We start from the raw sequence: 11,424 nt of genomic DNA on the forward strand, positions 1-11,424 counted from the left end.
CAGAGGTTCTCAAAACTGTTGAAGACGCAGTTTGGGGCTGAGGGAGTACTTCCAACTACATGTAATCACACTAGTAGTGCACCTATACATCTTTGCAGTAGCTTTCTCTGGTAGTTCAACTACATCTCATCTTCGAACCAACAAGTTGAATTGCTTTTTTTGCTCTCTTTTTTTCTGGTACTGTAATTAACACTGCTGTATTTTTAAGCATTCTCTCTTCATTTCGTTTTCGTTCCATATTTATTCATTCATTTAGCCTGTTGCTATATGTATTCTTACATGTATGTATTATTTCCATGTTTATTTTTTTCATTACTGTAATTATTTCTCAATTCTCTTTTGAACTTTACCTTTACTCAGACTTGAGTGACTTGTCGCCTTCCGTAGAATTTGCATGATCCAAAAATGCAGATATCTCTGATTTCAAAACTATCCAGATCGGCACAATCTTGAAAGAACAAGTACATGAATTCATGGTCAAAGTGCATGAACTCCTACTTGAATTGTTGGAACACTGTGAGGTTGCTGTTTTAGTTTTAATTAAAGATGTTGCTTTCCAGTTGCATCCTCCGGTACAGTTTCCTTGTCAGCTCTGTCTCCAGCAAAGGAGGAGTAGCGCCTCTGGCGATGGTGAATGAAGCTTGCAAACCACTGTCTTTATTTTTCTAAGCTCACTCAATCTCTGTTCAAAGAAAAGGGTTAAAGGAATGGCAATTCAGTGTGTTTTCAACCCTTGTTGAACAGAAAGTGGCATCTAGTGAGCTCAGAAATGAAGACAGTGTTTTTGCTTTGCTTCATTTGACCATTACTAGCGCCCTGCTGACGGAAAAGAAAAGCTTACAGCACCGGTATTCCCAGGCGGTCTCCCATCCGAGTACTGACCCGGCCCGACCCTGCTTAGCTTCCGAGGATCGGACGAGATCGGCGTGTTCAGGGTGGTATGGCCGTAAGCTGAGTGTACCAAGTGAAACAAGCTATTTAAAGACGATGAACCCCCAGAGGTTCTCAAAACTGTTGAAGACGCAGTTTGGGCTGAGGAGTACCAACTACATGTAATCACACTAGTAGTGCACCTATACATTTTGCAGTAGCTCTGGTAGTTCAACTACATTCATCTTCTGAACCAACAAGTTGAATTGCTTTTTTTTGCTCTCTTTTTTTTCGGTACTGTAATTAACACTGCTGTATTTTTTAAGCATTCTTTCATTTGTTTTGTTCCATATTTATTCATTCATTTAGCCTGTTGCTATATGTATTCTTACATGTATGTATTTCCCATGTTTATTTTTTTCATTACTGTAATTATTTCTCAATTCTTTTGAACTTTACCTTTACTCAGACTTGAGTGACTTGTCGCCTTCCGCAGAATTTGCATGATCCAAAATGTAGATATCTTTGATTTCCAAAACTATCCAGATCGGCACAATCTTGAAGAACAAGAACAAAGAATTCATGGTCAAAGTGCATGAACTCCTACTTGAATTGTTGAACACTGTGAGGTTGTTTATTTTAGTTTTAATTAAAGATGTTGCTTCCAAAAAAAGTTGCATCCTCCGTACAGTTTCCTTGTCAGCTCTGTCTCCAGCAAAGGAGGAGTAGCGCCCTCTGGCGATGGTGAAATGAGCTTTGAACCACTGTCTTTATTTTCTAAGCTCACTCAATCTCTGTTCAAAGAAAAGGGTTAAAGGAATGGCAATTCAGTGTGTTTTCAACCCTTTGTTGAACAGAAAGTGGCATCTAGTGAGCTCAGAAAATGAAGACAGTGTTTTGCTTTGCTTCATTTGACCATTACTAGCGCCCTCTGCTGACGGAAAAGAAAAGCTTACAGCACCGGGTATTCCCAGGCGGTCTCCCATCCAAGTACTGACCCGGCCCGACCCTGCTTAGCTTCCGAGATCGGACGAGATCGGGCGTGTTCAGGGTGGTATGGCCGTAAGCGAGTGTACCAAGTGAAAACAAGCTATTTAAAGACGATGAACCCCAGAGGTTCTCAAAACTGTTGAAGACGCAGTTTGGGGTTGAGGAGTACTCAACTACATGTAATCACACTAGTAGTGCACCTATACATTTTGCAGTAGCTCTCTGGTAGTTCAACTACATTCATCTTCGAACCAACAAGTTGAATTGCTTTTTTTGCTCTCTTTTTTTCGGTACTGTAATTAACACTGCTGTATTTTTAAGCATTCTTTCATTTGTTTTGTTCCATATTTATTCATTCATTTAGCCTGTTGCTATATGTATTCTTACATGTATGTATTTCCATGTTTATTTTTTTCATTACTGTAATTATTTCTCAATTCTTTGAACTTTACCTTTACTCAGACTTGAGTGACTTGTCGTCTTCCCTCGCAAATTTGCATGATCCAAAATGTAGATATCTCTGATTTCAAAACTATCCAGATTGGCATAATCTTGAAGAACAAGAATATTCAATTCATGGTCAAAGTGCATGAACTCCTACTTGAATTGTTGAACACTGTGAGGTTGTTTATTTTAGTTTTAATTAAAGATGTTGCTTCCAAAAAAAAGTTGCATCCTCCGTACAGTTTCCCTTTGTCAGCCTCTGTCTCCAGCAAAGGAGGAGTAGCGCCTCTGGCGATGGTGAAATGAGCTTTGCAAACCACTGTCTTTATTTTCTAAGCTCACTAGATGGCATCCCTGTTCAAAGAAAGGGTTAAAGGAATGGCAATTCAGTGTGTTTTCAACCCTTTGTTGAACAGAAAGTGGCATCTAGTGAGCTCAGAAAATGAAGACAGTGTTTTTGCTTTGCTTCATTTGACCATTACTAGCGCCCCTCTGCTGACGGAAAAGACAAAAGCTACAGCACCGGGTATTCCCAGGCGGTCTCCCATCCGGGTACTGACCTGCCCGACCCTGCTTAGCTTCCGAGATCGGACGAGAACGGGCGTGTTCAGGGTGGTATGTCCGTAAGCGAGTGTACCAAGTGAAAACAAGCTATTTAAAGACGATGAACCCTAGAGGTTCTCAAAACTGTTGAAGACGCAGTTTGGGGTTGAGGAGTACTCAACTACATGTAATCACACTAGTAGTGCACCCATACATTTTTGCTAGTAGCTCTCTGGTAGTTCAACTACATTCATCTTCGAACCAACAAGTTGGAATTGCTTTTTTGATCTCTTTTTTCGGTACTGTAATTAACACTGCTGTATTTTTAAGCATTCTTTCATTTGTTTTGTTCCATATTTATTCATTCATTTAGCCTGTTGCTATATGTATTCTTACATGTATGTATTTCCATGTTTATTTTTTTCATTACTGTAATTATTTCTCAATTCTTTTGAACTTTTACCTTTACTCAGACTTGAGTGACTTGTCGCCTTCTCGTAAATTCTGCATGATCCAAAATGTTGATATCTTTGATTTCAAAACTATCCAGATCGGCACAATCTTGAAGAACAAGAACAAAGAATTCATGGTCAAAGTGCATGAACTCCTACTTGAATTGTTGAACACTGTGAGGTTGTTTATTTTAGTTTTAATTAAAGATGTTGCTTCCAAAAAAAAGTTGCATCCTCCGCACAGTTTCCTTGTCAGCTCTGTCTCCAGCAAAGGAGGAGAGCGCCTCTGGCGATGGTGAAATGAAGCTTGTGAAACCACTGTCTTTATTTTCTAAGCTCACTAGATGGCAATCTCTGTTCAAAGAAAAGGGTTAAAGGAATGGCAATTCAGTGTGTTTTCAACCCTTTGTTGAACAGAAAGTGGCATCTAGTGAGCTCAGAAAATGAAGACAGTGTTTTGCTTTGCTTCATTTGACCATTACTAGCGCCCTCTGCTGACGGAAAAGAAAAGCTTACAGCACCGGGTATTCCCAGGCGGTCTCCCATCCAAGTACTGACCCGGCCCGACCATGCTTAGCTTCCGAGATCGGACGAGATCGGGCATTTTCAGGGTGGTATGGCCGTAAGCAAGTGTACCAAGTAAAAACAAGCTATTTAAAGACGATGAACCCCAGAGGTTCTCAAAACTGTTGAAGACGCAGTTTGGGGTTGAGGAGTACTCAACTACATGTAATCACACTAGTAGCGCACCTATACATTTTGCAGTAGCTCTCTGGTAGTTCAACTACATTCATCTTCGAACCAACAAGTTGAATTGCTTTTTTTGCTCTCTTTTTTTCGGTACTGTAATTAACACTGGCTGTATTTTTTTAAGCACTCTTTCATTTGTTTTGTTCCATATTTATTCATTCATTTAGCCTGTTGCTATATGTATCTTTACATGTATGTATTTCCATGTTTATTTTTTTCATTACTGTAATTATTTCTCAATTCTTTTGAACTTTACCTTACTCAGACTTGAGTGACTTGTCGTCTTCCGTAAATTTGCATGATCCAAAATGTAGATATCTTTGATTTCAAAACTATCCAGATCGGCACAATCTTGAAGAACAAGAACAAAGAATTCATGGTCAAAGTGCATGAACTCCTACTTGAATTGTTGAACACTGTGAGGTTGTTTATTTTAGTTTTAATTAAAGATGTTGCTTCCAAAAAAAAGTTGCATCCTCCGTACAGTTTCCTTGTCAGCTCTGTCTCCAGCAAAGGAGGAGTAGCGCCTCTGGCATGGTGGGAATGAAGCTTAGAAACCACTGTCTTTATTTTCTAAGCTCACTAGATGGCACCCTGTTCAAAGAAAAGGGTTAAAGGAATGGCAATTCAGTGTGTTTTCAACCCTTTGTTGAACAGAAAGTGGCATCTAGTGAGCTCAGAAAATGAAGACAGTGTTTTGCTTTGCTTCATTTGACCATTACTAGCGCCCTCTGCTGACCGAAAAGAAAAGCTTACAGCAACGGGTATTCCCAGGCGGTCTCCCATCCAGTACTGACCCGGCCCAACCCTGCTTAGCTTCCGAGATCGGGCGTGTTCAGGGTGGTATAGCCGTAAGCGAGTGTACCAAGTGAAAACAAGCTATTTAAAGACGATGAACCCCAGAGGTTCTCAAAACTGTTGAAGACGCAGTTTGGGGGTTGAGGAGTACTCAACTACATGTAATCACACTAGTAGTGCACCTATACATTTTGCAGTAGCTCTCTGGTAGTTCAACTACATTCATCTTCGAACCAATAAGTTGAATTGCTTTTTTTGCTCTCTTTTTTTCGGTACTGTAATTAACACTGCTGTATTTTTAAGCATTCTTTCATTTGTTTTGTTCCATATTTATTCATTCATTTAGCCTGTTGCTATATGTATTCTTACATGTATGTATTTCCATGTTTATTTTTTCATTACTGTAATTATTTCTCAATTCTTTTGAACTTTACCTTTACTCAGACTTGAGTGACTTGTCGTCTTCCGTAAATTTGCATGATCCAAAATGTAGATATCTTTGATTTCAAAACTATCCAGATCGGCACAATCTTGAAGAACAAGAACAAAGAATTCATGGTCAAAGTGCATGAACTCCTACTTGAATTGTTGAACACTGTGAGGTTGTTTATTTTAGTTTTAATTAAAGATGTTGCTTCCAAAAAAAAGTTGCATCCTCCGTACAGTTTCCTTGTCAGCTCTGTCTCCAGCAAAGGAGGAGTAGCGCCTCTGGCGATGGTGGAAATGAAGCTTTGCAAACCACTGTCTTTATTTTCTAAGCTCACTAGATGGCAATCTCTGTTCAAAGAAAAGGGTTAAAGGAATGGCAATTCAGTGTGTTTTTCAACCCTTTGTTGAACAGAAAGTGGCATCTAGTGAGCTCAGAAAATGAAGACAGTGTTTTGCTTTGCTTCATTTGACCATTACTAGCGCCCTCTGCTGACGGAAAAGAAAAGCTTACAGCACCGGGTATTCCCAGGCGGTCTCCCATCCAAGTACTGACCCGGCCCGACCCTGCTTAGCTTCCGAGATCGGACGAGATCGGGCGATGCGGGTTCAGGGTGGTATGGCCGTAAGCGAGTGTACCAAGTGAAAACAAGCTATTTAAAGACGATGAACCCCAAAGGTTCTCAAAACTGTTGAAGACGCAGTTTGGGGTTGAGGAGTACTCAACTACATGTAATCACACTAGTAGTGCACCTATACATTTTGCAGTAGCTCTCTGGTAGTTCAACTACATTCATCTTCGAACCAACAAGTTGAATTGCTTTTTTTGCTCTCTTTTTTTTCGGTACTGTAATTGACACTGCTGTATTTTTAAGCATTCTTTCATTTGTTTTGTTCCATATTTATTCATTCATTTAGCCTGTTGCTATATGTATTCTTACATGTATGTATTTCCATGTTTATTTTTTTCATTACTGTAATTATTTCTCAATTCTTTTGAACTTTACCTTTACTCAGACTTGAGTGACTTGTCGTCTTCCTCGTAAATTTGCATGATCCAATATGTAGATATCTTTGATTTCAAAACTATCCAGATCGGCACAATCTTGAAGAACACGAACAAAGAATTCATGGTCAAAGTGCCTGAACTCCTACTTGAATTGTTGAACACTGTGAGGTTGTTTATTTTAGTTTTAATTAAAGATGTTGCTTCCAAAAAAAAGTTGCATCCTCCGTACAGTTTCCTTGTCAGCTCTGTCTCCAGCAAAGGAGGAGTAGCGCCTCTGAGCGATGGTGAATGAAGCTTGAAACCACTGTCTTACTTTCAAGCTCACTAGATGGCAATCTCTGTTCAAAGAAAAGGGTTAAAGGAATGGCAATCCAGTGTGTTTTCAACCCCTTTGTTGAACAGAAAGTGGCATCTAGTGAGCTCAGAAAATGAAGACAGTGTTTTTGCTTTGCTTCATTTGACCATTACTAGCGCCCTCTGCTGACGGAAAAGAAAAGCTTACAGCACCGGGTATTCCCAGGCGGTCTCCCATCCAGTACTGACCCGGCCCGACTCCTGCTTAGCTTCCGAGATCGGGCGTGTTCAGGTGGTATGGCCGTGAGCGAGTGTACCGAGTGAAAACAAGCTATTTAAAGACGATGAACCCCAGAGGTTCTCAAAACTGTTGAAGACGCAGTTTGGGGCTGAGGAGTACTCAACTACATGTAATCACACTAGTAGTGCACCTATACATTTTGCAGTAGCTCTCTGGTAGTTCAACTACATTCATCTTCGAACCAACAAGTTGAATTGCTTTTTTTTGCTCTCTTTTTTCGGGTACTGTAATTAACACTGCTGTATTTTTTAAGCATTCTTTCATTTGTTTTGTTCCATATTTATTCATTCATTTAGCCTGTTGCTATATGTATTCTTACATGTATGTATTTCCATGTTTATTTTTTTCATTACTGTAATTATTTCTCAATTCTTTGAACTTTACCTTTACTCAGACTTGAGTGACTTGTCGTCTTCCGTAGAATTTGCATGATCCAAAATGTAGATATCTTTGATTTCAAAACTATCCAGATCGGCACAATCTTGAAGAACAAGAACAAAGAATTCATGGTCAAAGTGCATGAACTCCTACTTGAATTGTTGAACACTGTGAGGTTGTTTATTTTAGTTTTAATTAAAGATGTTGCTTCCAAAAAAAAGTTGCATCCTCCGTACAGTTTCCTTGTCAGCTCTGTCTCCAGCAAAGGAGGAGTAGCGCCTCTGGCGATGAGAAATGAAGCTTTGCAAACCACTGTCTTTATTTTCTAAGCTCACTAGATGGCAATCTCTGTTCAAAGAAAAGGGTTAAAGGAATGGCAATTCAGTGTGTTTTCAACCCTTTGTTGAACAGAAAGTGGCATCTAGTGAGCTCAGAAAATGAAGACAGTGTTTTGCTTTGCTTCATTTGACCATTACTAGCGCCCTCTGCTGACGGAAAAGAAAAGCTTACAGCACTGGGTATTCCCAGGCAGTCTCCCATCCAAGTACTGACCCGGCCCGACCCTGCTTAGCTTCCGAGATCGGACGGGATCGGGCGTGATCGGGCGTGTTCAGGGTGGTATGGCCGTAAGCAAGTGTACCAAGTGAAAACAAGCTATTTAAAGACGATGAACCCCAGAGGTTCTCAAAACTGTTGAAGACGCAGTTTGGGGGTTGAGGAGTACTCAACTACATGTAATCACACTAGTAGTGCACCTATACATTTTTGCAGTAGTCTCTGGTAGTTCAACTACATTCATCTTCGAACCAACAAGTTGAATTGCTTTTTTTGCTCTCTTTTTTTCGGTACTGTAATTAACACTGCTGTATTTTTAAGTATTCTTTCATTTGTTTTGTTCCATATTTATTCATTCATTTAGCCTGTTGCTATATGTATTCTTACATGTATGTATTTCCATGTTTATTTTTTCATTACTGTAATTATTTCTCAATTCTTTTGAACTTTACCTTTACTCAGACTTGAGTGACTTGTCGTCTTCCGTAAGTTTGCATGATCCAAAATGTAGATATCTTTGATTTCAAAACTATCCAGATCGGCACAATCTTGAAGAACAAGAACAAAGAATTCATGGTCAAAGTGCATGAACTCCTACTTGAATTGTTGAACACTGTGAGGTTGTTTATTTTAGTTTTAATTAAAGATGTTGCTTCCAAAAAAAAGTTGCATCCTCCGTACAGTTTCCTTGTCAGCTCTGTCTCCAGCAAAGGAGGAGTAGCGCCTCTGGCGATGGTGAAATGAAGCTTTGCAAACCACTGTCTTTATTTTCTAAGCTCACTAGATGGCACCTCTGTTCAAAGAAAAGGGTTAAAGGAATGGCAATTCAGTGTGTTTTCAACCCTTTGTTGAACAGAAAGTGGCATCTAGTGAGCTCAGAAAATGAAGACAGTGTTTTTGCTTTGCTTCATTTGACCATTACTAGCGCCCTCTGCTGACGGAAAAGAAAAGCTTACAGCACCGGGTATTCCCAGGCGGTCTCCCATCCAAGTACTGACCCGGCCCGACTCCTGCTTAGCTTCCGAGATCGGACGAGATCGGGCGTGTTCAGGGTGGTATGGCCGTAAGCGAGTGTACCAAGTGAAAACAAGCTATTTAAAGACGATGAACCCCAGAGGTTCTCAAAACTGTTGAAGACGCAGTTTGGGGTTGAGGAGTACTCAACTACATGTAATCACACTAGTAGTGCACCTATACATTTTTGCAGTAGCTCTCTGGTAGTTCAACTACATTCATCTTCGAACCAACAAGTTGAATTGCTTTTTTTTGCTCTCTTTTTTTCGGTACTGTAATTAACACTGCTGTATTTTTTAAGCATTCTTTCATTTGTTTTGTTCCATATTTATTCATTCATTTAGCCTGTTGCTATATGTATTCTTACATGTATGTATTTCCATGTTTATTTTTTTCATTACTGTAATTATTTCTCAATTCTTTTGAACTTTACCTTTACTCAGACTTGAGTGACTTGTCGTCTTCCGTAAATTTGCATGATCCAAAATGTAGATATCTTTGATTTCAAAACTATCCAGATCGGCACAATCTTGAAGAACAAGAACAAAGAATTCATGGTCAAAGTGCATGAACTCCTACTTGAATTGTTGAACACTGTGAGGTTGTTTATTTTAGTTTTAATTAAAGATGTTGCTTCCAAAAAAAAGTTGCATCCTCCGTACAGTTTCCTTGTCAGCTCTGTCTCCAGCAAAGGAGGAGTAGCGCCTCTGGCGATGGTGAAATGAAGCTTTGCAAACCACTGTCTTTATTTTCTAAGCTCACTAGATGGCAATCTCTGTTCAAAGAAAAGGGTTAAAGGAATGGCAATTCAGTGTGTTTTCAACCCTTTGTTGAACAGAAAGTGGCATCTAGTGAGCTCAGAAAATGAAGACAGTGTTTTGCTTTGCTTCATTTGACCATTACTAGCGCCCTCTGCTGACGGAAAAGAAAAGCTTACAGCACCGGGTATTCCCAGGCGGTCTCCCATCCAAGTACTGACCCGGCCCGACCCTGCTTAGCTTCCGAGATCGGACGAGATCGGGCGTGTTCAGGGTGGTATGGCCGTAAGCGAGTGTACCAAGTGAAAACAAGCTATTTAAAGACGATGAACCCCAGAGGTTCTCAAAACTGTTGAAGACGCAGTTTGGGGTTGAGGAGTACTCAACTACATGTAATCACACTAGTAGTGCACCTATACATTTTGCAGTAGCTCTCTGGTAGTTCAACTACATTCATCTTCGAACCAACAAGTTGAATTGCTTTTTTTGCTCGCTTTTTTTCGGTACTGTAATTAACACTGCTGTATTTTTAAGCATTCTTTCATTTGTTTTGTTCCATATTTATTCATTCATTTAGCCTGTTGCTATATGTATTCTTACATGTATGTATTTCCATGTTTATTTTTTTCATTACTGTAATTATTTCTCAATTCTTTTGAACTTTACCTTTACTCAGACTTGAGTGACTTGTCGTCTTCCGTAAATTTGCATGATCCAAAATGTAGATATCTTTGATTTCAAAACTATCCAGATCGGCACAATCTTGAAGAACAAGAACAAAGAATTCATGGTCAAAGTGCATGAACTCCTACTTGAATTGTTGAACACTGTGAGGTTGTTTATTTTAGTTTTAATTAAAGATGTTGCTTCCAAAAAAAAGTTGCATCCTCCGTACAGTTTCCTTGTCAGCTCTGTCTCCAGCAAAGGAGGAGTAGCGCCCTCTGGCGATGGTGAAATGAAGTTTGCAAACCACTGTCTTTATTTTCTAAGCTCACTAGATGGCAATCTCTGTTCAAAGAAAAGGGCTAAAGGAATGGCAATTCAGTGTGTTTTCAACCCTTGTTGAACAGAAAGTGGCATCTAGTGAGCTCAGAAAATGAAGACAGTGTTTTGCTTTGCTTCATTTGACCATTACTAGCGCCCTCTGCTGACGGAAAAGAAAAGCTTACAGCACCGGGTATTCCCAGGCGGTCTCCCATCCAAGTACTGACCTGCCCGACCCTGCTTAGCTTCCGAGATCGGACGAGATCGGGCGTGTTCAGGTGGTATGGCCGTAGCGAGTGTACCAAGTGAAAACAAGCTATTTAAAGACGATGAACCCCAGAGGTTCTCAAAACTGTTGAAGACGCAGTTTGGGGGTTGAGGAGTACTCAACTACATGTAATCACACTAGTAGTGCACCTATACATTTTGCAGTAGTCTCTGGTAGTTCAACTACATTCATCTTCGAACCAACAAGTTGAATTGCTTTTTTTGCTCTCTTTTTTCGGTACTGTAATTAACACTGCTGTATTTTTAAGCATTCTTTCATTTGTTTTGTTCCATATTTATTCATTCATTTAGCCTGTTGCTATATGTATTCTTACATGTATGTATTTCCATGTTTATTTTTTTCATTACTGTAATTATTTCAATTCCTTTGAACTTTACCTTTACTCAGACTTGAGTGACTTGTCGCCTTCCGTAAATTTGCATGATCCAAAATGTAGATATCTTTGATTTCAAAACTATCCAGATCGCACAATCTTGAAGAACAAGAACAAAGAATTCATGGTCAAAGTGCATGAACTCCTACTTGAATTGTTGAACACTGTGAGGTTGTTTATTTTAGTTTTAATTAAA

General features: G+C 39.6%; 5 non-coding genes and 6 pseudogenes across 5 annotated transcripts; all 11 read right to left on the reverse strand.

The window, feature by feature from the left end:
- Positions 1–834: 834 nt before the first annotated feature.
- LOC144514846 (5S ribosomal RNA) lies at positions 835–952 on the reverse strand (annotated as a pseudogene).
- Positions 953–1,819: 867 nt separating this feature from the next.
- On the reverse strand, positions 1,820–1,938 carry LOC144514844 (5S ribosomal RNA). The gene has a single exon (XR_013501593.1). It is a non-coding gene; the product is annotated as a 5S ribosomal RNA (ribosomal RNA).
- An 877-nt stretch (positions 1,939–2,815) lies between these two features.
- Positions 2,816–2,933, reverse strand: LOC144514849 (5S ribosomal RNA; annotated as a pseudogene).
- Positions 2,934–3,808: 875 nt separating this feature from the next.
- On the reverse strand, positions 3,809–3,927 carry LOC144514852 (5S ribosomal RNA). The gene has a single exon (XR_013501595.1). It is a non-coding gene; the product is annotated as a 5S ribosomal RNA (ribosomal RNA).
- Positions 3,928–4,798: 871 nt separating this feature from the next.
- Positions 4,799–4,906, reverse strand: LOC144514848 (5S ribosomal RNA; annotated as a pseudogene).
- An 874-nt stretch (positions 4,907–5,780) lies between these two features.
- LOC144514853 (5S ribosomal RNA) lies at positions 5,781–5,904 on the reverse strand. Its single transcript, XR_013501596.1, has one exon. It is a non-coding gene; the product is annotated as a 5S ribosomal RNA (ribosomal RNA).
- An 873-nt stretch (positions 5,905–6,777) lies between these two features.
- On the reverse strand, positions 6,778–6,885 carry LOC144514850 (5S ribosomal RNA; annotated as a pseudogene).
- Positions 6,886–7,758: 873 nt separating this feature from the next.
- LOC144514845 (5S ribosomal RNA) lies at positions 7,759–7,887 on the reverse strand (annotated as a pseudogene).
- Positions 7,888–8,759: 872 nt separating this feature from the next.
- On the reverse strand, positions 8,760–8,879 carry LOC144514854 (5S ribosomal RNA). The gene has a single exon (XR_013501597.1). It is a non-coding gene; the product is annotated as a 5S ribosomal RNA (ribosomal RNA).
- Positions 8,880–9,754: 875 nt separating this feature from the next.
- On the reverse strand, positions 9,755–9,873 carry LOC144514851 (5S ribosomal RNA). The gene has a single exon (XR_013501594.1). It is a non-coding gene; the product is annotated as a 5S ribosomal RNA (ribosomal RNA).
- Positions 9,874–10,744: 871 nt separating this feature from the next.
- On the reverse strand, positions 10,745–10,860 carry LOC144514847 (5S ribosomal RNA; annotated as a pseudogene).
- Between the last annotated feature and the right edge of the window lie 564 nt (positions 10,861–11,424).

This window comes from Sander vitreus, unplaced genomic scaffold (genome assembly GCF_031162955.1).
Source record: "Sander vitreus isolate 19-12246 unplaced genomic scaffold, sanVit1 ctg723_0, whole genome shotgun sequence".
Taxonomy (NCBI): Eukaryota; Metazoa; Chordata; class Actinopteri; order Perciformes; family Percidae; genus Sander; species Sander vitreus.